At 40.1% G+C, this 25,567-nt stretch overlaps 1 protein-coding gene across 4 annotated transcripts in view; it reads left to right on the top strand.

The window, feature by feature from the left end:
- Positions 1-2,960: 2,960 nt before the first annotated feature.
- SCMH1 (Scm polycomb group protein homolog 1) overlaps positions 2,961-25,567 on the top strand; it is a 203,093-nt gene continuing 180,486 nt past the window's right edge. Inside the window, exon 1 of one of the 4 annotated variants that reach the window (XM_068539649.1) lies at positions 2,961-3,102. The gene's annotated coding sequence lies outside the window, so the exon portion shown is untranslated. The remainder of the gene's footprint in view (positions 3,103-25,567) is intronic. The other 3 variants (XM_068539638.1, XM_068539640.1, XM_068539639.1) reach the window with 3 other exon arrangements.

Genomic DNA, 25,567 nt, shown 5'->3' with positions numbered 1-25,567 from the left:
AAGAATAAATAGGTCTGTAGACAGAGCTGATGATATAGACTAAATGCTTTGGGTTAATCCTTTTAACAACTCGATATGATAGGTATCCCCATTTTATAAAGGAAGAAACTGAAACCAGGGGAATTTAGGCTAACTCCACAGCTCATCATCAACTACCCCTCTACTGCCTTTGCAGCTGCCCTTTCCAGTGCTTCATCCCAGGACAGTCGCTCAGACCCTTGCTTAGAGGCTATTTGATGCAACTCCAGTAAGCTTAGATTATGTACCTTCTCAGCTTTAGCAAATTAGAAGCAGGTATAAAAGGGATAGGCATAATGACAGCAGGAGAAGTGGCAGCTGAAAACCAGAAACTTCATGGAACCACCATGAGAGCCCCAAAAGCACGGCATTCTGGGGCCATTTGTTAAGGTGGAATAGAGTCATTAACTCAATAGTCCAAGAGGATTGCTTAATAATAAAGCACGACTGCTACCAATTCATGTTTATAATAAATCAAGAAAATACTAAGTTTACTTCTGTTTCTTAAATAAGGATGGCTAGGAAGTTTATAATATACCTTTAAAAGATTTTCATCTGATATGGATACTTTTTTTTTTTAATGTTAAAGGAACAGACTCTCAGCACTCTGGGGAACTTCTCTTCAAAAGCGGCTTTCCTGACAGCACAGGTTTTGATACAATTGTTTTCCCTCTCACTTGTGCGCCCTAGAAGTATGTGAAGGATAACCTGGGCTGTGTAGCTCTGGAGAACCCTCTGCCAGGATTCCCATGCCTACTCACACTAGCATTGGTAACCTCCTCTTTTCCTCTCATCTGCCTTCCTCACTTGACTGCTTCTCAGAAAATGGGCAATGAGGAGAGGTAGCAGTGTGCTGGGGTCAGAAAGGGTGCTAACGTCCACAGCAAATGTGAGCAAAAGCCTCACTACACAGCACCCAGTGGAAATGAAGGAATAAAACACTCATCCTGTCGCTTGTCAGGAGGTAAAGTGATACCAAATGAGGAATAAAAAGACCAGAGTCATCTGGGTCCTAGCTCTGTTGCTTACCAGCCCTGCACTTCCCTGTTTCTATCCTTCTGCCTAGAATGCCTAGAATGCCCATGCCTTGTGAACTCATTCCTCAAGGCTGGGCTTGGGTCTTGAAAACTCTTTCTGAAATCAAAGTCTGATTAAGCCACTCCCCTACTTAAAACTTCAATAGCTTCTTACTGCCTATAGCAGGCATTCATAAACCTTTTGGGCTCAGGACCCCTTCCCACTCTTAAATATTACTGAGGACCTCGAAGAGCTTTTTTATGTGCCGTTTGTTACTTCTAACAATACTTACCATATTAGGAATTAAAACTGAGAAATTTTCTAAATTTTCTAAAATTTTACTAATTCATTTAAAATTACAATAAATCCATTACCTGTTAATATAAACACATTTTTAGTGAAAAATGTCTACTATTTCTAAGACAAAATACTAATGAGAAAAGCGGTGTCTTACATTTGTACAAATCTCTTTAACACCTGGCTTAAAGAAGACAGCTGGATTCTCAAATCTGTATCCGCATTTAATGTGTTGAAATATCATTTGTCCTATAGTCTATGGAAAACTTCACTGTATGCTCATGAGAGAATCAGAGTAAAAAAAAGCAAATCGCATTTAGCATTATTATGAAAATAACTTTGAGCTCTCTGACCCCTGAAAGGATCTCAGGGACACCCAGGAGTCCCAGAACCATACTATGAAAACCACTGGCCTACAAAATAAATTCTAAGGTAGACATACAAGGACATTAAATGTCATTGTAGGCACGCAAAGACCTCCTTCCATGTTCTGGCTTCCTTTCCCTGTCTAGCTTCAGCACCATCATCACCACATCCACACTGTCTCTCATACTCCCACCCTGCCAGTCACATCAACCAGCCATCTGCTATCATATGTCTTTATGCCCTTGCACACATCCTTCCCTCTGCCTGAAATGAGCTTCCTCCTTGCAGACTCTTTCAAGAGCCAACCTGAAAGTGTTTAACTCTCAGGGAGCCTCCTTTGACCCATCCAAACAGCTGATGACTCCCTGCTGGCAGAGCACAGGCTTTGAAGTCAGGTTGGAGGTGAATCTCCACTCATTTACTGGCTGGGTGACCTTGGACAAGTAGCTTCACCTCCCTGGGCTTCAGTTTCCTCCCTGCTAAAATAGGGATGATCCAGGTGGACGCGGCGTTTAACCATAGGAGTGTAGCAGAGTGTTCACTAACAGAATGAGCCTGTCTCCAGGCACGTGGAGGGGCTCAATGCGTAAGTAGTTGTTGAACGGATGGATGAACCAATGAAGGGACCGCGGGAGCTTCTATTTCCTACGTATTTACTTACTAGGTCTCCAGCAGTGTTCCGTGGGCTTCACAAGCACTGACTTATGTATCCTCACACCAACGCTCTGGATTGAATGCTATCCCGTTAGAAGTGAGGGTCCTGGGGTAGAAATACGAGGTAACTCGCTCAAGGTCACCCATCACTCTTAGCAGGGCAGGGATTCGAGCCGCGGAGCTCCCGCTCTTCGCCCGAGGCGGCGCCCCGCGTCAGCCAACCCGACCTGACGCCTCTTGGGTCCGCCATCTCCCCCAACCGCCCACGCGCGGGCTCGGAGCGGCGACAGCGGGACTCGAACCCAAGTACCCGAGCCCTCTCCAGACCTCAGTTTACCCACCCGTGAGACGCGGCGCGTAGGGCCGGTGGGGACGCGGGTCTGGGCCCAGGGGTCGAAGGCAGGAGGCGGGAGGCAGCGGAGGCTGGCGGGGCCTGGCCGCTCGGCGGCGCCCTCCCCGCACCGCCCCCCCCGCGCGAGCCCAACTGCCGAGGCGCTCGCCACCCCGCGGCCGGAGGCCCGGGGGGCGGGGCCGGGAAGCCCCCGCCCCGCCCCCGCCTCAGCCAACGCCGCCGCCGCCTCGGTCGAGCCCCCAGCCGCGCGCCAGCCCGCCGGCCGGCTGGCAGCCGCCGCTCTCCGGAGCCGCCCCCGCCCGCCCGCCCCCTCCGCGCGTCCTCCCTCGCTCGCTGCGCAGCGGAAACATGGCGGCGGGCAGGGAGTGAGCTGCTTCGCGTCGCCGCTGCGCCCGCAGGTAAGCGCCTCGGCGGCCGCCTCCGCTCTCCAGGAAAGCCCGCGCCCTGAGGGGCTGGGCCGCCAGGGGCCGCCCCGGGCGAGAAGGAGGCGCCAGGACCGGCCCGGCCGCTGCCCCCGCCCCTCGGGCCCGACTGTTCGTCTGTGTGTCCCGGCCGGTCGGCCTGTCTGGGGTCCGAGCGCGGCCGTCCCCGGCCGTGTTCTTGGGCCTGGAGCTCCGGCGGCTCGTTCTGCTTACGCGGCCGGGCCAGCGGGGCCCAGTGTCCGGCCCGCGGCCCTGACTCAGTAGAGGCGCCCCGGGGGCCCCGCGAGGGAAACTCAAGGACACGGGGGGGCGGGGACCCTCTGGAGGGTCCGCATCGCGGGCGGTCCGAACGGCGGTCGCTCTGTCCTGGCCGGCGGGGCTGGGTCGGCCGGAGAGTGTTGGCTTTGGGCCGAGGGCCGGGAGTCGGAGGGGCTGTCAGTCTGCTCGGACAGGAGAGCTGAGAGATGCCTGTGGATCCTCGCCGGCCGGATCCGGTTCGGGGCGGGCGAGGACCGAGGTCGGCGGACAGCGTGGCCCATCCGAGGGTCGGGGGTGCGAAGGGCGGGGAGCTGTCAGCAGCGGTCCTCCGGGCTGGCTCCGGCGGCGGGAGCTTCGCCGGGACAACTCACGTGTGCCGCCGGAAACGGGCGCGGAAAGCAGGTTGCCAACCTCCGACGGGGGCGGGAGCCGCTGGGCACCGAGGTGAGCCAGCGGCCAGGAGGGCTGGACACGTGGGCACAGCTGTGGGCCAGCCCCGGAGGAATGAAAAGGGGTTTCCAGGAGATAGGTGAACCCCAAAACATCTCCAGACTGGAAGGGAATTTAAAAGTCATCTAGGGTCCCTTTCCCTCATCCCATACCAAAGTAGCTTTGAAAATCCCCAATTCTACCCTAATAATTTGACCAGTCTGAACATCTCCTCCAGTGATGGGAAACCGATCTCTTCCCAAGGAAACCCAAAACCTATTAAGTTTCTGCAAGAAGCTCTGTTGGCCCCAAGGATTGACCTGCTTAAATATAAAGTACTCTATTCCGTTTCTCACTTCTGTACCGTGTTTTGAACCTAAAAAAATCTAGTCCTGTTTGTTTAAACCAACTAAAAGAGTTATTATTTTGTGGAAAATTTGGGGTTTTCCCTCATTTTTAAAAATGTCTATAAACACTTTATCAAATGAGCAAATGTATATCGATTGGAATGCACCATGCAAATAGAAGAGCTTATTATTTTTTACACTGGGAAAGAATTGAGTCTGGCATCCCTAGTTTGATGCCAGACTGCAATTTAATATTTAGTTGGAGAGGGAAATGCTTTATTACATTGAACTCTTTGCTCTCTTTCTAACTGCCAACACAAGGCCCAAAATTACTATGAAAAGAACATTTTTTTGTTGTTGCTCATATACCAGCATTATTTTTTACTTGCTTTTTCATCACTGAGCCTTGGTTTGTGGGGTTAAGTTTTTAAATAGTGTCTTTACCAACAACTTAAACCCCTGCCTAAGCAACCCTGCAGGTTAGTAATTTTTTAAGCTTAGCAGAGATGTGATGACCTTGTAGATAAAGTGCCAAGCTCTTATATCCAGGACGCTGTTTATATTCTAAGCAAAATTTCACTGTTTTTATAACATAGACAAGCACATAACATAGACAACACAGCGGTCAGAATTAGTTCTTTATCTTTGTTCTTATATCTTCATTTTTTCAATTGGTCAGTGGTTTTGAAGTTCCTAGCACACGTCAAGTTTTGATCTCTGTTATGTTTGTGCAAATGCTGTTTCCCTTTTACGTAAGTTGGGTAAAACTTTGTATAGCATCATTCTTTACAGAACTGTGCAGACTCAGGAAAAGCTCTGGTTCCTTCCCTTCAAAGGACTTGGAGTTAATGGTAGGAAATACTAAAAAACTGTGAGAAAGCACTGGTGTGAACATCCCACTGAAAATGTAAACTCAACATCTTCTAAACTTTACTCTATACTTAGTGTGTCTACTATGTGTCAGGCACTGTGCTATGTACTATGTTTAGCTGGGTAGACAGAGATGAATAAGATGCATTTCCAATCCTTGTGAAGTTGGTAAATTAGATGCTGAAATAGGTCATCTCAGGATAAAAGGTGAGAGCTATGCCTGTGATGCTGTGGTTGCATCAAGGGGAGGGTGCTTAGACTAGCCCGGGACTTGAGGGAAGGCTTGAGGAAGAGATGACACCTGACCCAAGTCTTAAATGGTACGTAGAAGTAAGTCAGGCAAAGATGAGTAAAAAATGTGCTTCAGACAGAGAGAATAGCTTGAGTAAAAGCATCAGTGTGAGAAAAGGAATGGCTTGCCTAGAGAACCACAAGCAGTTTGGGACTGATAAGAAATAACAATGAAAATGTTAAGTGGTAAGTTGTGAGGCCAGAAATACAGTGTGAGGCCAGAAATACAGTCCGAGGCCATGTCATGGTAGACCCTGTATGCATAAGTATCTTGAAATGAATTCAGTGGGTGATTTTTTTTTTATCACTGAAAGGTTTTTATAGATATGCTTGAATAACATTTTTAAAATGTGGTTATAGGGATGAGGAGAGAGGGATGAAGTTGAGAGAATCTGTGAGGCTTTATGATTGATTGGGTGTGTAGATCAGAGGGTGAGGAGTCCAGGGTGATGCTTATGTTTTTGGTTTGGGTGACTTGGGGGATGATGGTGACATTAACTGAGACAGGAAACACTGGATAATGATTTCAGTTTGGGACTTAGAGGTTCTGTGATTTCTTGAGTTAGGTCAATGAGCAAATGTAGAAGTAAGATAGAAAAAAAAAGGTTGTGGTCAGAAAGTGGAATATTAGAGTTAAATTGTCTGATGTGGAGCTCTTCTAGGTGACAGCTAGGTCTCTGTGTGTGAGATGCTGAAGTACAGCAGAGGTGAAGGTCGGGTGAAGCTGAGTATGACAAGGAACTGCGAGGCTATTGTATTGAACGAGTCTTCTGCATGGATAGTGAAATGATTTAGGATGCTAGGACGCAGGGAAGAGAGAGGGATTGTGACCCAGGTGCAGTGAATATAGGGGATCAATCTGGAGGGTGGTAGATGACAGATGAGGAGGAAGGGTAAGGAGTGATATAGCCAGGTGGTGGAAACCTCAGAGGAGGAGGAATTTTTAAACACAAGAATGGAAAAGTAATGGTTTTTGACTTTTCCTTCCTAGAAGCAGGATTCTGATCTCTTCATCTTTATTCAGGTCTCATATTAGTCATTCTATTGGCTCTGAAGAGTCTCTTCTAACTCTTGGAAAGCAAGAGGGCAGATATCCTACATCAAATCCTTTCTGCTGATACTTAATGATGAAGTCCATGGAGGTTTTTTTCCCTGATGGTCAGTGGATAGATAGGAAGCAATCAGTAGTGAGGATATACTCATGGTTTCTGGGAAGAGTATAGTGGCAAGAGCCTGGGCTTTGGGTTAGAAAGATGGATTCAAATATAGGCTCTGTCACTTGCTAGCCTTAGGACTATAAGCAAATTGTTTAACCTCTGTGACTTTCAGTGTCCTTATGTGTAAAAAATAGATTTCTACTTCATGGAGTGTCACAAAGTTTACATGAAATAATGTGTGTGTGTGTGTGTGTGTATACACACTAGAAAAGCAACTGGCACTTCAGAGATGCAAAGTAAATGTTAGTTCTCTTCCAACTACCTTTAAGGGACTTAAGCTCTGATGGCAGAAATGAAATTTTTTCATGCTTACCTAAATTGTAAGGCAATAAGTACTCTAAGGGAGGTAAAGCAAAGTGATATAGGAGTTCAGAGGGTGGAGCCATCATTTCTCAACAATTGGAACAAGGTTAGGCTTTACACTCAAGATGAATTTTATTTGAGCCTTGGAGAACAAATTTAAATAGATTAAATAATTTAGGTAGAGCTCCAAAATGGGGAAATTATAGGATATGTTTTTAAAAATTGATAGTTGCCAGAGGTCAAGTATTGTATTTGTGTAAGTCAGTAGTGAGAGATGTGGCTAGAGAGGTGGGCTGGGGCCATAGTATTAAAGACCTGAAACTTTGGAGTTTAGACTTGATTCTAGATATACGAGGGAGCCATAGATTGTACATCCTCCCTTTCTACCTCAGTTTCCTATCTGTAAAATCTATAAGCATTAATTTAGAAACTTTGGATTTGTTTGAAATAAATCAAGTAAGAAATTCACATTTGAAAATAAGTTCCTATGTAGACCAGTTTTCAGTTAAAATAACTACTAGGATTTATTTTGGAGTTGTAGCTTAATCTTTGCAATAACCTTGTTTGGTAGATAGGCTTAGTGGAGTTAAAAGAAACATACAAGATCTCACTGGTAGAAAGTGACTAAAGATGTTCTAATTTCAATTTCTTTCTTATACTGCCATACTGATTTAGATTTGAAAAAGAAGCCTGGGTCCTCAGTGTCACTGAATATTAATAATACAACCCAGGGCTGGTCACTTTGCTTCTGTGATCCTCAGTTCCCTCATTTGTAAAATGAGGGAAGGTATAGGTCTAGGGCTTAACACTTTACATAATGTGAATAAGTACATACTAGATACTCAGATGTTGCCCCCACCCCCCGCAATCTGTAAATGAGGGAATTTAACCAAACCATTGTCAAGGCCTTAGTGCTAACTCCCTAGCTATCAGGGAACTGGTAGAACTAATTATTTTGATAACCTTTGGCCATATAAACCCAGCAAGTCTTATCCTCTGTTACCTTTGTCCCAGCTCCTCCAATCATCTGTCTTCTGTACTGTTATTCCTGTGCTGACTCGGCTTCCTCTTCCTCTTTCCCAATCTTGCTTTTTTTTCTCCCTTTCAAACCTTTCCACTTGTTCTCTGAAACTCCTGTTTTCTACACTGTTAACCATTTTATGGGATGTTTTAATGTGTGTTCTGGCCTGAAATGGAAGCCAGGGGAGTAAGATCGCTTACTCTAGCCCTTCTGAATGGGTGCAGCTCATTCTCCCAGACCACTCCTTGCAAAAGGAGAGAGATAAGGATGACTGTAATTTTTTATGCACCACTATTTCACACATTTCCAGACCTCTGCTTCTCTGCGTTCTTAAAATCCCTGTGCTCTCTGGCACAAGGGCTATACCACTCTTGTCTTCTTACATAATAGATCTTCTCTATCATTTAGGACCTAGCACACACAGTCTTCCTTTCCATCTCAATTTTTGGCCTTACCCTGAGTGACTTCAGTATTCACATGGATGATTGTTTCTTCAACACATTGACCTCTTCAACTGAAGTGATCATCTTTTTAGCTAATGAGCTCCCATAGTCACACCATGAGCTTTGTTCTCACGCAAAGATGGCCCACCTCTGAAATTATAAATGAAGACATGCAGATTTGTTCAAAATTTCTTCTCCTGCCTGACCTTTGAGGATCTACTAGATCTTTTCTTTGACCCCACCAAGGCCTGTCTTCACTTCCTTCCCTATCCAGCTTAATTTTCTTAGTCTCTTGCTATTTCATTCACTCTCTTATCATTATCTTTTATTCCCTTGCTCTTTTGTCCTTCTGTCCCTGTCTGGGCAAAATCCCGAACTAATCTCTCTCTTCTTGCCTATACTAGCTCTACTGAGCCCTGCTGGAAAAAAAATCACACAGTTATACAGATTGCTGCCACTGGGGAGATGGAAGATGAAGAAGGATAGGTGATTACAATTGCATATTATTGAAGTATGTCACACATTTTTCTACTTAATTTGAAACATACAATAACCGTGTTAGAGAGGATGCCAGATCATTATAAACTCTATTTACTGATAAGGAACTGAGGTGTACGTGGATCAAATGATGTGCCCAATGCCAAATAGCTAGTAAATGTCAGAATGACAACTTAAAACCAGGTCTTCTTACTACAGATTCTGTGTTTTGTCCAGAATGACTCATTGCTTCCTATGACTTCCTTTTTAAGACTCTGTGCTGTCTGAACCTCCTGCTGGTTCTGTTGTAAGTAGTCATATATTAATTTCCTTCCATTTTAAATCATATAAAGGCTGATGCATTATTTTCCCCTCTGTATTTACTATAGTTGTTACCATTGTTAGCTTTTAAAATTGAAGCGTATACATATTGTATATTCATTTTAATCACTATGTCTATTGTTCATTGATGTATTATGGGCACATTTCTAAGTGTTTTCTTATGTAGTAGAATTGCTTTACACTCACTTTTGTAGACTTTCCTCTGGGGCATTCAAACATGGTGGAACTAGAGGCTGTTTTAGTCATTATGTTCTGCAAAGTATAATAGAAAACATGAGAGCAAGCATACTTGTTCTTGGAGATATTTAAGAAGAGAGCAGACAGCTGTTTGTCTTAGGTGATTTAAAATTTTGGACTTCCAGTCCTGATTTTTTGGTGCTCTGTCTTATCTCCAGTTATCTCAAGGGACTGCCAGAAAGTCTCCAAGCTAAATTAAATTTATTTCTTTAAATATAAAAGTTTATAAAACCTAATAGGCATAGAGGGTCACAATTCCAAAATAAGAGCTTAAAACATTGTCTAATTTTTTTATGTGTGTTTTTTCAGTTTTTCATTCATTCATTCAACAAATATTTATTAATGTCTGCTAACTGGCAGACACTATGCTGTGTACAGTGACAAAGATGGAATTCACCTGTGAAGCCATCTGGTCCTGGACTTTTGTTTGTTGGGAGTTTTTAAATCACAGATTAAATTTCAGTGCTTGTAATTGGTCTGTTCATATTTTCTATTTCTTGCTGGTTCAGTCTTGGGAGATTGTATCTTCCTAAGAATTTGTCCATTTCTTCTAGGTTGTCCATTTTATTGGCATATAGTTTCCTGTAGTAGTCTCTTATGGTCCTTTGTATTTCAGTGGTGTCATTTGTAACTTCTCCTTTTTCATTCCTAATTTTATTGTTTGGGCCCTCTCCCTTTTTTTCTTGATGAGTCTGGCTAAAGGTTTATCAATTTTGTTTATCATTTCAAGGAACCAGCTTTTCGTTTCATTGATCTTTTCTACTGTTTTCTTCATCTCTATTTCTGCTCTGATTTTTGTGATTTTTTTCCTTCTACTAACTTTGGGTTTTGTTTGTTCTTTTTTTTAATTAATTTATTTATTTTTTGGCTGTGTTGGGTCTTCGTTTCTGTGCGAGGGCTTTCTCTAGTTGCGGCGAGCGGGGGCCACTCTTCATCGCGGTGCGCGGGCCTCTCACTATCGTGGCCTCTGTTGTTGCGGAGCACAGGCTCCAGACGCACAGGCTCAGTAATTGTGGCTCACGGGCCTAGCTGCTCCGCGGCATGTGGGATCTTCCCAGACCAGGGCTCGAACCCGTGTCTCCTGCATTAGCAGGCAGATTCTCAACCACTGTGCCACCAGGGAAGCCCTGTTTGTTCTTTTTTCTCTAGTTGCTTTAGGTGTAAGGTTAGGTTCTTTATTTGAGATTTTCTTATTTCCCGAGGTAAGCTTATATCACTCTAAACTTCCCTCTTAGAACTGCTTTGGCCATGTCCCATAGGCTTTGGATTGTCGTGTTTTCATTTTCATGTGTCTCTAGGTATTTTTTGATTTCCTCTTTGGTTTCTTCAATGATCCATTGGTTGTTTAGTAACATATTGTTTAGCCTCCACGTGTTTGTGTTTTTTGCATTTTTTTTCTTGTAGTTGATTTCTAATCTCATAGAGCTGTAGTTGTAAAAGATGCTTGATACGATTTCAGTTTTCTTAAATTTACTGAGACTTCCTTTGTGGCCCAGCATGTGATCTATTCTGGAGAATGTTCCATGTGCACTTGAAGAGAATCTGTATTTGGCTGCTTTTGGATGGAATGCTCTATAAATATCCATTAAGTCCACCTGGTCTAATGTGTCATTTAAGTCCTGTGTTTCCTTATTGATTTTCTGTCTGGATGATCTGTCCATTGATGTAAGTGTAGTGTTAAAGTCCCCCACTGTTATTGTATTACTGTCAACTTTCCTTTTATGTCTGTTAATATTTGCCTTATATAGTATATTGAGGTGCTCCTGTGTTGGGTGCATATATATTTACAATTGTTGTATCTTCTTCTTGGATTGATCCATTGATCATTATGTAGTGTTCTTCTTTGTCTCTTGTAGCAGTTTTTATTTTAAAGTCTATTTGTCTGATATGAGTATTGCTACTCCAGCTTTCTTTTGATTTCCATTTACATGGAATATCTTTTTCCACCCCCTCACTTTGAGCCTGTATGTGTCCCTAGGTCTGAAGTGGGTCTCTTGTAGACAGCATATATATGGGTCTTGTTTTTGTATCCATTTGGCCAGTGTATATCTTTTGGTTGGAACATTTAATCTGTTTACATTTAAGGTAGTTATAGATATGTATGTTCTTATTGCCATTTTCTTAATTGTTTTAGTTTGTTTTTGTAGGTCTTTTTTCTTCCTTTCCTCTTTTGTTCTCTTCTCTTGTGATTTGATGACTATCTTTAGTGTTGTGTTTGGATTCCTTTCTTTTTTGTGTGTATATCTATTACAGATTTTTCATTTGTGGTTACCATGAGGTTTTAATACAGCAGTCTATATGTATACATGATTGTTTTAAGTTGCTGATCTCTTAATTTCAAATGCATTTCAAATATCCTGCATTTGTACCCTCCTCCTTTCACAGTTACTGGTTTTGATATCATATTTGTGTGTGGACGATTTCCTACCTATCCTGTATGTTTGCCTTTGCCGGTGAGCTTTCCCATTTTCATAATTTTATTGTTTCTAGTTGTGGCCTTTTCTGCTTAGAGAAGTTCCTTTAGTATTTGTTGTAATGCTGGTTTGGTGGTGCTGAAATATTTTAGCTTTTGTTTGTCTGTAAAGCTTCTGATTTCTCTGTCAAATCTGAATGAGAGCCTTGCTGAGTAGAGTATTCTTGGTTGTAGGTTTTTCCCTTTCATCACTTTAAATATATTGTGCCACTTCCTTCTGAACTTCAGAGTTTCTGCTGAAAAATCAGCTGATAATCTTATGAGGATTGCCTTGTATGTTATTTGTTGCTTTTCCCTTGTTGCTTTTAATATTTTCTCCTTGTCTTTAATTTTTGTCTATTTGATTACTATGTGTCTCAGAGTGTTCCTCCTTGGGTTAATTCTGTATGGGACTCTGCACTTCCTGGACTTGGGTGACTGTTTCCTTTCCCATGTTAGGGAAGTTTTCAGCTGTTATCCCTTCAAATATTTTATCAGGCCCTTTCTCTCCCTTTTCTCCTCCTAGGACTCCTATAATGCAAATGTTGGTGCATTTGACGTTGTCCCAGAGGTCTCTTAAACTGTCCTCATTTCTTCATTCTTTTTTCTTTATTCTGTTCCATGGCAGTGATTTCCACCACTCTGTCTTCCAGCTCTGTACAGTGACCAAGGTGAATGCCATAATTTTAAAAATGCACAGATAGGCCACAGAGTTAAAGAATATATTTATGGTACATATAACAGCTAAATATTACTGTCTGTATTAACTAGGGATTCCTACAAATAGGTTAGAAAAAGACAAATCAATAGAAGAATGACAAGGTATAAAAGAGGCAACCTAAAAGTTTATTAGCCATTCGCTGGTAATTAGTTCCTGTAGGAAAATTAAAGTTCTAATGAGATGTCATTTCATACCTATTAGATTGGCAAAAATTAAGAAATCTGATAATACCAAATAATGGTGGGAATGTAGAGTTAAGGGAGCTCTTGGACACTGTTGATGGAAATAGAAATTGCACAACCATAGTGAAGAAAAATTTGGCAATATCTGTTAAAACTAAAACGCACATAACCTACAATCCAGCAATTCCACTCCTAGGCAGATACCCTTTAGAAACTCTCCTATGCATGTATAAATATTTATGCAACATTTTTATAGCAGAAAGTTCAAACTAGTCCAAATGTCTATTTATAAAAGAAAGAAAATATTGTAGTATATTTACCTAATGGAATCCCATACAATAATGAAAATGAATGAACTAGATCTATATAGTAACTTGGGTGACTCTCACAAGTAAAAAGTTAAGTAAATAAAGCAAATGGCAGAACACATTTATATTGTATAAAGCCCAACATTCATGTATTATTTAGGGAAGCATACTTACATAATAAATGTTTAAATAAATGCATGGTAATGATAAATATCAAAGTAAGGATAGTGGGTATCTCTGAAGGGTAAGGTGGGGAGAAAAGACCAGTAATACTGCTGGGAAGAGCACACAGGAGCCTTAAATTGTATTGGTAAATATTTTTTCAACTAGGCTGTGGATTTATGGGTGTCCATTCATTATTCTTTATATATCTGAAACATTGTATTATATATGTATTTTTAAAGAATAATAGCATGTAGTTCTTGTTATGAGTTTAATGCAGGGAGGGAAGGAGCAGCAGAAATATAAAGAGATGTTATTAGAATGAATCATGTAACTGTTTTCTACAGGTCTGAAATGGTCTAATATAGGCAACTTCAAATGGCTCAACATCATTCAATCTAATGTAACAAGGGCTCTCACTGAAATATATTCAAAGTAATATGGGAACACAAGGGCAGGAACAATTGACTACCAAGGCAGAAGGAGAGAGATGGTCTTTGGAAAAGCTTCAGAGAGAGAGAGAGAGAATGACATTTAAACTGGATCTTAAAGGTTGGGAAGGAATTCACTAGATAGAATGAAGAGAAGAAGGCCTTCCACATAGACAGAAGTAAAGACCCCTTTGCATGGATGGAATCCCCCAGGTGGAATATGTGGAGGTCACAGAAATGTAGCAGAGGAAGAGACTAAGGAGGAGAACAAAAACAGCAAATATCTGTATAGCATTTACTATGCATTTTATATACCTGTAAACTCATGTAATCCTCCCAGATGGGGAAACAGGCACATAACAGTTAAGTAACCTGTCCAAGGTCACAGGACTAGCAGATGGTGGAACCAGGATTTGAACTCTAGCGATCTAGGTCCAGAGTCTCTGCTCTTGGCCAGTAAGCTCTTCTCTGGATCACTACATTATAAGCAAAATCAGGGGAAACCGGTGTTTTGAATGCCAAAGGAACAGCAGTAAGTTTCAAAAAGAAAGGAATAGTCAGCAGTGTGCAAGGCCCTACGGAGATAAAGTAGGAATACTACAAAGAGACCATTGGATTAAAAAAAAAAAATCATTGTGCTCTCAGTTACAGTAAGGGATACCAAGATGATAGAGATGTGGGTATCTCAGAATAGTAGTGATTCAGTCCACCAGTTCAGTGGACCAATGATTATAATTCCATTTAATAATGAAGAAGATGGAGTCAGGGAGACTATTCAGAATAGATCCTCTCTCTATTTAAGTATTTGATATATCAACACAGCTGAAAGGATTTTCATCCTCTGCTGTCTATATCGTAGTTTCTCTAAAACTAGGACTAATACTGAAAATTTTGTTTATTCTTCTGTATCTTCTGGTTTTAATAAAGATAGAACTTAAGCTATGTTGATTTAGTGGATTTTCAGAATTGAGTGATATTCTAAAGATCAGTAGTTCAATTTCCAATATTTCATACACGGGAAGGTGAAAGATACCTTATAAGTACCGTGGTATGTGGAAAGAATTAAGGCTTGGTGGTTAGGAGTCCCCACTCATGTCCTAGTCTGCCACTCACAGGCTTTATGATTTAGGCAAGGGGGTGCAGTAGGTGATCTCTAAGATTTCTTCCAGCTCTCAAGCTCTGTGACTAGTAGGTCAACTATTCAGTGAAGAAAATGACGCCTAAAGGAGGGACATGGTTTGTCCAGGGTCATGAAAACTGGAATTGATTCTCTTGACACTTGGTCCAAGAAATCTGATGGAAGAATCATCGAACATTTGAGTGGCTGCTGTATATCAGGCAAGTGTTAACTACGTAAAAACATACATGCACATGCATCGTTTCACAGTTTATTCATCCAGTGTAAAAGTAACAGCCATCATCATCTGTGTTTGTTTATGTATATCCTGCCTTATTCCAGAATGTATTTAAAGCATACCTATTCTGTGTAACAAACCATGCTTAGAAAGGGAATAAACTTAAGTGTCTGTCAGACACACTGCAAAATGCAAACATGTGTTGATCTCACCCACCCTCATATAAATATTATTAGCTCCATTGTATATGTAAAGTAACTAAGACTCAAAGATATCTGGCCAACATTATACAATTTATTAGTGATAGGACTCAGTTTCAAACCCAGACCATCCTGACTTCAGCCCTAATGCATCTTTCCATTTTACCATGTATACTTCCCACAAGCAGTGTTATATATCTCTGAGGCTTCATCAGTACAAGAGGCAAGGTTTACCTTAAGAATTACCTTGTTTTTTAGCTGAATATATCCTGTTCCACCACAATAGGTAAACTAGAAGGATCCCTGAATAGAAGAATGAAACACTTTAGTGAATCAGTCATTCTTATTTTTAATTTGAGCAAACTTACGAACAATTTCCTTGTTAGGGTTAGTGCTCATATTTTAATGAATTGCAGGGACTTCCCTGGTGGTCCAGTGGTTAAGAATCCGCCTTCCAATGCAAGGGACGTGGGTTCAATCCCTGGTCGGGGAACTAAGATCCCACATGCCGCGGGGCAACTAAGCCCGTGCACCACAACTACTGAGCCTGCGTGCTGCAAATTACAGAGCCCACACACTCTGGAGCCCATGCACCGCAACTAGAGAGAAGCCCACGCGCCACAACGAAAGATCGCACATGCTGCAATGAAGATCCCACGTGCTGCAACCAAGACCCGATGCAGCCCCAAAAAATAAATAAATAAATAAATAGCAAAGTTTCTGTACCCCCTCAACCCTTGGTGTACATCCACTGCCTCCTTAACCAACAGATATTTGCCAGCTATGTACTAAGGATACAAAGATGAGAATAAGATAAGATTCCTTCCCTCAGTGAGCTTACTATCCAGGTGATAGTTGGGATAAAAAGTTATTATAACTTTACCTCTGCTGTCTTCCTCCCCAAAACCTATAACTCTAGTCTAATCATGAGAAAAACGTTAGACAAATCCCAATTGAGGGACATTCTGCAAAATACCTGAACAGTATTCCTCAAAACTATCAAGGTCATCAAGCAAGGAAAGTCAGCCAAAAAGAGCCTAAGAAGACATGACTACGAAATGTAATGTGTTATCCTGGGAACGGTAATGGGATCCTGAAACAGAAAAAGGATATTAAGTGGAAACTAAGGAAGTCTAAATGAAGTGTGGACTTCAGTTAATAGTGTATCAGTATTGGTTCATTAATTATAACAGATGTACCATGCTAATGTAAGATGCTAATAATAGGGGAAACTGCAGAGTATATGGGAACTCTGAACTATCTTTGCAGGCTTCCTATAAATCTAAAATTGTTCTAAAATAAAAGCTTATTTTTTGTAAGTAATAATAAAGTTAAAATAATTTTATATGCTGTTTCTTTGGAATTTAAACACATTTCTTCATAAAATGTTCCCAATTTGGTTGACTCATTTGATGGGACCAACAAACTGCAGTCTGTTGATTGATGCATGTGCTACATGTGTATGCTAGGTGCGTGCCATGTAAATCTTTTCTATCTCAGTGTCTTATACATACAGATGACAGAAATATGCCAAGTGCTAGTCAACAGAAAGGACTCACACAAATGTAAAAAAAATTCTTACTACATAATATTGCTCGTTAATTGAAAACACAGAACACTTATTTGTAGGGATTGTGGCTAAGTACCCACGCTGGCTTGTGAGCAAAAATGATTCAGTTCACATAGGAATGTTATTTTATTTGATCTGTTTGTGTGACACTATAAAAAGGTGCTAATACCTATTTTCACTGTATATGAGTGTGAGTTGGATAGTTATTTTTTCTAAAAATGCTTTATAAGATTAGTGTGATTCTTGGAGTGAGATCAATTTAAAAGTCCTGGACTTAGTTTTAAGAAAAAACTTCTTGAGAAATCGCTTAATCAGAGTTTACAGTTCTTTCACTAAGTGTATCTTCCTCATCAATTATAGTTGTGCCTACATTTAAGGGAAACCACTCACAGAAATTTATCTTCAAAGGATATATTCTGTAAATAATTATTTAATGACTTTAGATGTCCTGTCTCTATAGAAAGCTTAGAAAATAATACTAACAGATACCAGTAGAGCTAGCAATTCTCTTGCTTCTTTATTGATCCAGAACTTACTCTCCAGACTCCCCAACTCTTAACGCTCTTATTTCCACAACACCTCCACTTAATTATTTAATGCAACTTTACTTAATGAATAAGCAAGGATTGCTTATTTGGGCTGAATTCTATTAACTGCCTTAACAATAAATAGATTTTTTTTATGCTGACCTTGACAGTTAGGTGTCAAAGTTGCCTTCTTGAGAACAGCTAGTTGAATTTGGTAAAAAGTAATGTTTTTATTGACTTCTTTATTCTTTTAATATGTTAAGTTCCCTAATGATGGCATTTAAATTAATCATTATCTGAAAGAGAAATGTCAGTTCAGGCAATCTACTAATTCGTTTCTGATTATTAGTTATTAGTGAAAACCTGTATTTAGGTGCTTAATACAGTAAATGTTTAAATAATAAGTACTTAATACATACTAGTTATACCCAAATTTGAATTAATGGACTGTATTCATTATACCTAATTTTTTCTTTGTGTGCTCCTATACCTTATATTGAGAAGGAACTGTATTTTGCACTGAACACATTTTGGAAGTAGCTTTGTTGTCTGATGGATAGGGGTTTAAATCCCATGTCTGCCACCTCTAATCTACCGAAAAGATCCTTAGATCATTCTGTTGATCAGACAGGTTCAGCAGTCCCCGATGTATTTGTAGGTCTTGTCTTTTCTACAGATTAAAGAACACAAGATCCTGGAAGGCAAGGCAACATCTTAAACTTTTAGTGCCCACAGTGTACCATGGTGGATTCTGGTACAGTGGTGGGCTCATAGTATGTTCCAAATAAATATTGTTATAATATCCTTCCTCTGTGTTACTGGGAAATAACAACTATTGTTTGATACAGTGTAGGAGGAGACAACTAGACTTTTGTTGAGTGTTAAACTTTAGCCTAAACTAGTATTTCCCCAATTTGCCTGATCATCTGGAACACTTATTAAGAAATAACAGATACCCTGACCTGGAGATCGTTTCTGTAGATTTGGGGTAGTGCCCTGGTGATGCTTTTGAAAAAAACAGTGCATTTTAAAATATTGGTAGTGTATTAACACTTTTTGGTTGTAAAGGGCAGAAATCCAACATAAATGGATTGCAGCCAAAGGGGAAAAAAAAGGAATTTATTGCCTCACTTATTTTGAAACAGGGCCTAGGGAAGGAAGGTATTAATCTGATCCTTGCTTCTGGATTGTATCCTAGCTTTATCAGGCGAGGAATGCAGAACAGAGGTGCTTGGGGGGACCCTAGGGAATTCAAGGGAACTCTCTTATGTTTCCATAGCTGTAGGTCCTACCTTTCTGCCTTTGTTTGTACCATTTTTATTTTAGCCCGGGGTAGTTTCCCAACTCAGCAAGGCTTGTGTGCAGGCTCTAGGCAGAAGGAATTTTTTTTTTTTTTTTTTACAAAAGTGATATTTTCTTCCCAGTACTTTCAGATTGACCAGTTTAACTCAAGACTGATACTCTCCATTATGCACTGGTATGATCTGACAGGTTATAAATATTTTTAATATCTCCCCTATTTCATATTAAGCAGTTTGTTTTTTATAGGAACTGATTGAAGTCTGTCTGCATAGCCAGTACATCCTGTGTTTTCCCTACCACGTCTTGTTTTTGCAGTGTGCCTTGGTAGTGGTGGGTCCTGGTAGAAGACCACAGTTTGATAAGCCTTCTCCTACTGCATAAGGGTGGCCAACCTCAGCATGAGATAGAGGTCTGCACTGTGCTGTTCCCAACCTTGATCCAGTCAATTCTACATCTTAGGGACTCATTTATACCGCCCCTCTTCCACGTACCAATTTCTGTCTCATAAGGGTCTTTGGATAGAAGCAATAGAAACCAACTCTGGTTAACATAACATAAAATTTACAGTTTTAACCATGTTTAAGTGTACAATTCAGTGGCATTATGTACATTCACATTGTTGTGCAACCCTCAGCACCATCCATCTCCACAACCTTTTTTCATCCTGCTAAACTGAAACTCTGTACCCATTAAACAATAACTCCCCATTCCTCCCTCTCTCCAGCCCCTGCCCCACTGTTCTTTCTGTCTCTCTGATTTTGACTACTCCAAGTTTCTCAAATGAGTGGAATCACACAGTATTTTTCCTTTTGTGACTGGTTTATTTCACTGAGCATAATGTCCTCAAGATGCATCTGTGTTGTTGCTTATAGAACTTTCAATGAACTAGCCCATCTACCTTTTTGACCTCTTGTCACTTTTCTCCTTGCTTTCTGTGCATCAGTCATACTTGCTTTTTTTCTGTTTTGTGGGCTATTCATGCCCCATCCCCCTTACATGCCTGTTCTCTCTGCCTAGAATGTTCTTTCCCCTTCTTTGCCTGGTTACTTTCTCATTCTTTGGGTTTCAACTAAGACATAACTTCTTCAGGGAATCCTTCCTTCATCTCCCAGAATCTATTTAATCTCTATGTAACGTGATTTCATAGTACCATGTGACTTTCCTTTGTAGTACTTATAATAGTTTTAAATGAATCATCTATTTGTGTTTTTTTGGCTGAGTAATGTCTGTCATGATGGCAGGGACCGTGTCCTATGTTCAACATTGTATCCCTGGCACCAAGTATGTAGTAGGCGTTTCAGTAAATAATGTTACCTATATAATAAATAATATTAAAATTTATTGACTTAATGAATTTAGCTCTGGAGATTGATGGCTTAAGGTCTTTCTATGAAAATCTACTTATCCGAGCCTTACTTGACTTGAAGAAATGTCCCTTTTCTATGAACTTGAAAATCCTTATTCATTGTTTGCCAGATGCTTAACATTTACACGAGTAATCCTTATATCATCTTAAATCTTCTGTTTTTTTCATATTATTTATCCTTTGTATTTGCCAATTTGTCTTCCCCTTTTAAACAGCCACTAGTTACTTTTTGACTTTCTAAATTACAAATCTGGTCTGTTGTGAAACCTTTAGGGCAGTGCTTCTTAAACTATGCATGTTGAAGGAGCAGTATTTTTCATTCATTTTAGACTAATAATCTTATAAATGTAATAAAAATGAATTGTTAGAAACCTGACATTTTAAAAAATCTAAGTATAAACCACAACATTTTATTAGGTTTAACAATATAAAGTTATTCTGTTAAATTATAATACAGAGTTTCTAAGTGCTTACTCTCAATTTCTGTACTTATGGCAAGCTGGTAACCATTTGCTGATGAGAACTGTACATAAGAGTACTAAACTGCTTTAGATCTCTGTGAAGGAACACCAGGGAGGGGGTCTCAAGGTGAGGCAGAATGTATAGACTCTGCTTCCTTACTGTCCTTCTACCAGATAAGCTCTGTAGTTATTATTGTTATGTTTTGCATAAAAATGTGTTTGAAGATAGCCAAAAAAAAAAAAAAAAAAAAAACTATCTTCAAACACATTTTTATGCAAAACATATTTTTTTTTTTGGCTGCGTTGGGTCTTCGTTGCTGCGCGCGGGCTTTCTCTAGTTGCGGTGAGTGGGGGCTACTCTTTGTTGCGGTGCGTGGGCTTCTCATTGCGTGGATTCTCTTGTTGGGGAGCATGGGCTCTAGGCACGCGGGCTTCAGTAGTTGTGGCTCGCGGGCTCTAGAGCGCAGGCTCAGTAGTTGTGGTGCACGGGCTTAGTTGCTCCGCGGCATGTGGGATCTTCCCAGACCAGGGATCGAACCCGTGTCCCCTGCATTGGCAGGAGGATTCTTAACCACTGCGCCACCAGGGAAGTCCCTGAAGATCTTTAAAAAAAGGTTTGAAAACCTCTAATCTGCAGAATATGTTCCTTGATCTTTATCTGATTCTAACCTAGTTTTCTAATTCAGTCACTGCTTCCTGATATGTATTCCTATGCTTGGATCATTTATTGTTTTCCACAGAACATCACACAAGCCCTTTTACTACTTAGTATTGTACTTTTCTACTTCCCTCTGCTTAGTTAGAATTTCCTAAACTTCCTTCTCTGTCTGGAATAAGATGCGTTCCCTAAATTTGGGTTCAAAAATCACCTCCTCTGTGAAGCCTTTTCATTTCATTTAGACAGAATTGGTCTCCACCTTTAACATACCTTTAATAACTACATATTACATTCTGTTATAATGTATTTGCTTATCTATCTCCATATAGATTAACATGGTTCAAGTCCTAGCCATCCTTATATCCCTAGCCCAGGGACCAGCACATAGTCAATAAGTATTGACTGGATGAATTGGGAAAGTCATCAATATTTGGTGCATATTTCAGACATAGAAGCTTCTTATTTGGTCTTGAACAAGCTGTGTGATTTTCTCTTCACTAGGGGACCTATCCTTGGGTGTTGAGTATGACATATATAATAAAGTTTGAAATATTGGTCCTAGAAAAATACAAGTAATGATCCTCCTGCATTGAAGCTCTGTGTGTATAGGGTATATAGAGAAGGACATTAAAACTGGATTAGCCTTGAAATTGGTTTGATTGAAAATTTAGAAATCTGATCCTTTAAATAGCACCCTTGTTTTGTTTTATCTAATTGACTTTGTCTGTTCTTGCAGTTTTATGAGTGACCTATAAGTGATCTCCTGTGGTGACTGTTTGGCCTATGGAAAAAGTACAAGATTTGGAGTCACATGACCTAGATATTCTAATCCTAGACCTAGTGATTACTAGCTTTGTAAACTTTATCAGTCATTTAAACTCTCTAAATCTTGTTTTCTTCATTTGTAATGAAGGGATACTAATATTAGCCCTTTGCACCTCACAAGATTGTGAGGGCCAAATGAGGTAAGAGTATATGAAAGTATATATGAGAGTATATGAAACCCCAGAAAGTGTACTATTGACTGTTTGCTGTTTGACTTCAGAGAAGTTAAATTCTTTGTACCTTAGCCTATTTTTTTATATAATGGGAATAATAATACCTGTATGATAGGTTTGTTGTGAGAATTAAGTTATTCATAAAAAAATGTCTAGCAGATTGACTTGGGTGTTTGACTAGCAGTCAATTTACATTGTCTTTAGCATACACCCTTTCTCATCCCCCACCCTGAATTAGGATTGGATAATAATAATGGTAAGAAATGACAGCAAGCAGAGATTAATTATTTATTTACTAAATGCTGGTCTGTGCTTAATTCTGTGCTAGTTGCTGTGGCAAAAATGGAGATATAATAACAATGCCTTACATTTCGTTTTAGATATTCAGTATTTATTTAGCACTCACTCACCATGTGCTAGATACAGAGGATAAAGAAATAAACATGAAGCAACCCACCCATCAAGGCTCATAATTTAGCAGACAAATAATATTAGACAAATAAATAAATTTTAATACAGTATAGGGCTATAATATAAACGTGTACACTCCAAGGAAGAGAGAATGATTATGTATGAGAGTATGAGGAAAGCTTCTCAGAAGAGGTAATATATGAATTAGGTTTAAAGGATGCATGGAAGTTTATCAGGTGGACTGAAGCACTGGAGGAGAGGGCATTCCAGATGGAAGGTATCAGCATATGCAATGTTTGGGACTACGTATATAAGTAGTTAAGTGCTACTATGGTATTAAGGTTGAGAAAGGGTGACTAAAGATGAAGTGAATCTGTTCACATTTGAGGTGGCAACCTGAGGTTTAGTGAAAAATTTTGAGGATAGGCAAGTACTAGAAGGAAAAAGAAGATTAATAAAGATGAAGTAACTTTGAAAAAAAAAAAGATGAAGTGAGAGGGTAGGCAAGGGCTGGATCATCTAAAAGATCTGTACACCATCCTTAGGAGTTTAAATGTCACCCTGTAGACAAAGGGAATCTGTGAGAGTTTGGAGTAGACTACAAAGAGGATCTCTTAGACGTTATAGGAAAATCACTTTGATGATATTGTGGATGACGGGACCTGGGATTGTTACAGACTACCTAAATGCTTTCAGATTACATACTCATCTGATTCTTCCAACATGCCTTTGAAAGTTGGCAAAGCAAGAATTAATCCCATTTGACATATGAACCAGTGAGAATTAGAGATGGCACTGGAAATTAGTCAGGGTCAGTACAAGGACTAAACCTAGGCCTTTTCCCAATCTAGTTTTAGTTTCACCACAATACATTGAAACTCACAATCCCTGCTCCCAAGTGAGATTGAAGACTTGTTGGGGATGTTAAAGGGTAATTTCTTTAAAAGAGTAAAGTCATTTATTCACAATAGCCGAAATATGGAAACAACCTAAGTGTGCATCGATGGATGAATGGATAGAGAAAATGTGTATATATATACAGTGGAATATTATTCAGTTAAAAAAGAAGGAAATCCTGCCATTTGTGACAACATGGATGAACCTGGAGGGCATTATGCTAGGTGAAATAAGTCAGACAGAGAAAGACAAATACTGCGTGGTGTATTTTAAGAGTATGTGGACTCTTAAAAAAAATTGAACTCTTAGAGTAAAATGGTGGTTGCTAGGGGCTGGAGGGTGGAAGAAATGGGGAGAGGTTGGTAAAAGGGTTGGGGGGGAGGTAAAATCATGACTCACACAAATACAAAATGAACAAAAATTTTATTTAACTCATTAGTTAATGTAGTAAACAGAAAGAGTACGAAAAATGGTTCAAAAGAGGACTCAAAGTACCACATATTTATAGTCAGGGTATTCTGAAATTAGTTTACAAACAAATGCAACAGTGCTCAATATTCATAGAGCAATATCAATTGAATTCCTTGTACACAGTTTGCATTTCAGTGGACAGGAATTATTTCCATTAATATCAATTTTCAGCAAAGCTATCGGTTTACAACAAACTTGTAAAATTGCCTAGTCAGAGATAGACCAAGTAACACATTTCTCTAGGATCAGAGAATCTGGAAGCCTCCATCCTTCTATTGATAGAACATGCCATTTCAAAACCTTTCGCTGGGGCTTCTCTGGTGGCACAGTGGTTAAGAATCCGCCTGCCAATGCAGGGCACACGGGTTCTATCCCTGGTCCGGGAAGATCCCACATGCTGTGGAGCAGCTAAGCCTGTGCACCACAACTACTGAGCCTGCGCTGTAGAGCCCGCGAGCCACAACTGCTGAGCCCACATGCCATAACTAATGAAGCCCACACACCTATAGCCCGTGCTCTGCAGCAAGAGAAGACACTGCAATGAGAAGCCTGTGTGCCACAACGAGGAGTAGCCCCCACTCGCCTCAACTAGAGAAAGCCAGTGTGCAGCAACGAAGACCCAAAGCAGCCAAAAATAAATAAATAAATAAATAAAATTTTTAAAATTAAAAAAACAACCTTTCACTATTTTTCCTTATAGAATTTAAGACTAATTCTCAAAAAATTCACATTGATAAAAGACATTATAAAATTTAGGGATAAATTGTGTGATTGGACTAGATTTGCTGTGGATCAGGATCTTCTCTAGTTTTCTCTACTAGTCTGTTGTTATGAATAAGTGATTCTTCATCTCAACAGAAATGTCCTTTGGAAAATGGCTGAGTCATAAAGTCCCATTGTGCAACCTTGGTCCCCATTCTCACTTTCTGTTTAGATTACCTGCCCAGTACACTTAAGTGTTTGAATTACCCCTTCCCAGAAGTGACAACTCTGCCCCCAAACCCATCAGCCTAGATGTTTGGACCCTAATGCCCATGTTAAAAAAGTCTTCTAGGTGTCAGCTGTCTGGATTTTCTAAGCATTACCTCTGCAGTGTTCCTTGGCATAATGCTGTCTTCCCCCTTAGCTCTGTGATGGGTTTTAGAAGAGTCTCTTTTGCTGTAATATAGTAGGTGCATTCCTAAGAAGCTTTGTGTCATGGAGAATTAGTATGACAATACTTGTTTAAGGGTTTTTTTTTCCTATATGAAATTAAAGATGCTTATATAGCTCTAACTATATGGCTATAAAATCTAAATTTTTGAGGAAATCCAGTATTTGTTTTTGTTTAACTTTTGCAAAAGAATCTTTCCTTGCCTGTCTCCGCTAGCATCACTTTATAACATTTATTGCCCATTGTTAGGACAAAGCACTAAGTCACTCAAAGCAGTTGTTTTACACTTAAACAATATCTTTGTCTTTTTCTTTCTTTCATTCTTTCTTTATCCCCTCTTCCCTTCACTTTCCTTTCTTTCTTCCCTCTCTTTCCCCCTCCCTCCCTTCCTCCCATCCTTCTTCCTTCCTTCTCTCATTCCCTCTCTCTCCCCTTCATATTTCCAAGTAAGATATGTCAGGATGATGCAAATAATGTTTCCTAAAGCCATATGTAGGTATATCTCTTTGATTTAATGCTGCCAGCTTAAGGTTATTCATCTATTCATATCATCTGTACTACCATTAGTGGGTTTAAGGGAA

The sequence above is a fragment of the Eschrichtius robustus genome, chromosome 3 (assembly GCF_028021215.1).
Source record: "Eschrichtius robustus isolate mEscRob2 chromosome 3, mEscRob2.pri, whole genome shotgun sequence".
Taxonomy (NCBI): domain Eukaryota; kingdom Metazoa; phylum Chordata; class Mammalia; order Artiodactyla; family Eschrichtiidae; genus Eschrichtius; species Eschrichtius robustus.
This window is presented reverse-complemented; position numbering and strand designations above follow the sequence as displayed.